Source organism: Aplysia californica, unplaced genomic scaffold (assembly GCF_000002075.1).
Source record: "Aplysia californica isolate F4 #8 unplaced genomic scaffold, AplCal3.0 scaffold00033, whole genome shotgun sequence".
NCBI classification, from domain to species: domain Eukaryota; kingdom Metazoa; phylum Mollusca; class Gastropoda; order Aplysiida; family Aplysiidae; genus Aplysia; species Aplysia californica.
In genome coordinates, this window is record NW_004797303.1 from 1,541,459 (window position 1) to 1,545,015 (window position 3,557).

Consider the following 3,557-nt stretch of genomic DNA (forward strand, 5'->3'; position numbering starts at 1 on the left):
GGGGGGGATGACGAGAGTGGAGAGGCTATTGAATGAGAGGTGGAAACCTTAACCTCTAGACCAAGGGGAGCCCTTCAAACAAACACTTTATCAGTAAGCTGCAATTAGGAATGAAGTATTGGAATGCACTCACTACCTCTCTGTGTATATCTATCTATCTGTATGTAGAGACATTGGAATTTTACCATACCGGCTTGGACGTCTCCCAAATTATCTAAATTGATCGTTTCTAGGTTGTTGTTGAATATTTCCAATTTTGATATATTCTACTCAGAACTAGTTAGGGACCACTACAGTTTTCACTATAATATGTTTGAGACTGTGTGACAAACAAATATTGAGAAATTAGGTGAGTGAGTTGATGACATTGTCATCGTTGTTTACAATCACGAACAGATTTGACACGACATGTCGTTTAATTTACGCTGCCTAGACTGGATGAAAGGGGGTCAATTTACTGTAAAATTGAACCTGTTTTGACAATCTCACGTGATTTTCAGTTAGGGGTATGGGTTAAAAACCAACTCAGGGGAATTCAAGCTTCGTACACTAATGCCTGAGTGGGTTTGACAGTGCTTAGGGTATTTATTGCGGGCATATTAAGCGATTTTTAACAATGCCTCCAATTCAAGAAGACGTCTAAGCAATATCGACAGGGGACAAGCCCTAGCTTGGTTCCACGAAGGGGTTGATGTTCGTGAAGTCGCAAGACCGCTTGCTGTGAGTCACTCAGTGATCATCAAACTGAGAGACCGGGTTGCTGCAACTGGAACTGCTGTTGAGCGAAGGCGGACCAGACGGTCACGTTGCATCACACGACGAGAGGACCAACAGGATTGCCCGCAGAACTTGGTCCGCCCAGCACCTGAGGTGGACACGTCCGTAGTGGTCTACTGTGCTCTTCACGGATGAGTTCAGGTTCACATTGTCCTTCAACGATGACAGGATTCGTGTTCGGAGGCGTCCTGGTGAGCGCTTCCACAGCGCCTGTGTACAGGAGCATGACCGGTAGGGAAGAGGCTCCGTTAATGTGTGGGGTGGGACAGGACTCAACCACCGAACCCCCCTGCATCGCATTCAAGGCATTCTGACGGGTATCCGCTACAGGGACGAGATTCTCCGCCCCATTGCAATTCCAGCTCTTTGAGCCAGGGCGCGATACTCCAGGACCGCGTTCAAGTGGTGGATGACTTCCTGCAGCAGCAGCACGTGATCAGGCTTGACAGGCCAGCCCGATCACCGGACCTTAGTCCCATTGAACAATTGTGGGATGCTCTCTGAACTCTTTAACATTTTGGACCCCGAATGGCAAGCCATTCCACAACTGACATTGTGAATACTTATTCAGTCCACGAGACAAAGATGCAAAGACTGTTTTCTTGCAAATGGTGGCCACACGCGATTTTGAGCCCTAATTGTTTATGACGGTTGTAATGTGAATTTTAAAAACAACAACTTCAACATCCGAAATGACACATTTTCCATTTTAAAAATGTGCAAAATGCCGTTTGCAAAAGGTAATATGATGAACAAAGACCCCTCTCAAACAATTTTGAACGGTGTCATGTTTTTCCGTTTTATGAGCTATGTGTGACTTTAAATGGTCCTTACTTTATTTTGAGTAGTATATTTCATTTCTCTTTTGATTTCTTTTTATCTTATTCTATTTGGTCTCACATTATTCTATTTTTTTTTTATCCTACCTTTTTTAAAATTATTTTTTAAAAATATTTTATTTTGTATCATTTTATTTTTTTACTCCGTTTTATTCCTTTACATTTCATTTGATTTCATTTTTATTTTGTTCTGTTTTAGTTTGTTGTATTTTGTCTTATCTTATCTGATTTCGTCTTATTTTATTTCATGTTATTCGATTTTATTTCTTTTAATTCAATTTAATCTGATATAATTTAATTTAATTCAATTTAATTTAATTATTTTTACAGTGCATCCCATATTGAAGACCAGCAGAGCTTTATCCGCAGACCTCGTACGTGATCAGGTTGATAAGGTGAGTGGGTGCTAGCCAATATGTCACGCTTGACTCTAGAGAGGAGAGAGTTTCCGCACTCACTCGCAAACTGAACACTTTCAATGGAGCCGAGAGCTGTAGCGATACATTAGAATTAATCGGGGTGTTTCGTTGACTTTTCGGGAAGGAGAGTCTGCATTTATTGTTGTTGGGTTGGGGTTGTTGGGGGTTTTTTTTTGTTATTTTTATTTGTTTGTTGTTTCTTTGAAGGATTCTAAAAGTTTTGTTTGTTAGGGTGGGTTTATGTTTTGGTTTCGTTTTGGTTTGGTTTTGTGCTCGGATTTTATTGCTGGTTTTTTTCGGTTTGCTTAGGGGGTCGTTACTTTTTAAAGTTGTTTCTCGTTTTCGGGTGTTTTTTTCGGGGTGGGGTGGGGGGTGGGGGGATTAGGGGGTTTCAAGGTCTTCATCTCTATTTAAGGTTTAGTTGTAGGGTGTTTTTTAAGTCTCCCTGCTTCCTATGGAAGCTTTTGGGATCTTATTCTGGACTTATTTTATTTTCATCAGGCTTTTTTTTTTCAAATCAGATATCTTTTTTTTTTTCCATTCTAATTTAAAGGCAGAGGACGTGGTGCTAAACTGGTGGCTGGGGGAGGGGGGAGGGGGTGATGCTTTTCTTTCTCTGTTGTCTCTTTTGTTTCATCATGATCAATTTAATTAACCTCAAAAGTTATCGCTTTACTTAATGGTTCAATTTGCTCCAATGCAAGTCTATCAATCTTGTTTTATTTCGTTTCATTAGACACCGCATTGCGGTTTGTGATTTGCCCCGACATTGGAGGGTTTTATAGCCAGGGGGGAGTTCACACCAGTGGGATATTGTCTTGTGGCGACATGAAAATCTCGTTTAGAACAATCAGCGTCTCAATGAATTTGCCCGATGAATTGCGTGATGGCACGACTATTTCGATTATTCAATTATTCGATTATTCGATTATTTCATTCCTGGGCAGAAGCCATACGTTTTAAAAGGCTATACGGGGAAAGTTTATCGACAAGGGGGATGATGATTGCGTCGGCACAGGCATCGATAACGACAACAAATCAACAACAACGACATCGGCATGGCAGTCACTGCTGTTGCCATATCAACAACAGCAACAACAATGAAAATAAAAAACAACGATAATAATAATAATAATTTAAATGATAATAATAATAATAATAACAACAATAATAATAATAATAATAACAATAACAATAACAAGGATATTAATGATGCGCATATACACACTTCACTGTGTACAGGCAAGATAAACCTGTTCATTGAAAAAGTTAAGTGTCCGGCGCACTCATATGACCTTATGCAGTCGCGAGCGCCAAATAACACTTACCAAAAAACAAAAAAAAGGAAGAAAACCAAAAACTGTTCATTTAAACTAGACTTCGGCACAACGTCATATCTTTCCCCTTTCTAGGAAAAACGACTGTTTGCAAGCTGCCGTTGTATACGTGTATCTATTTTTAAAACTTTCTCCGGAAACTGGTACGCAAATTCGGAGGTGCCGCCGACAGAGAGAGAGAGAGA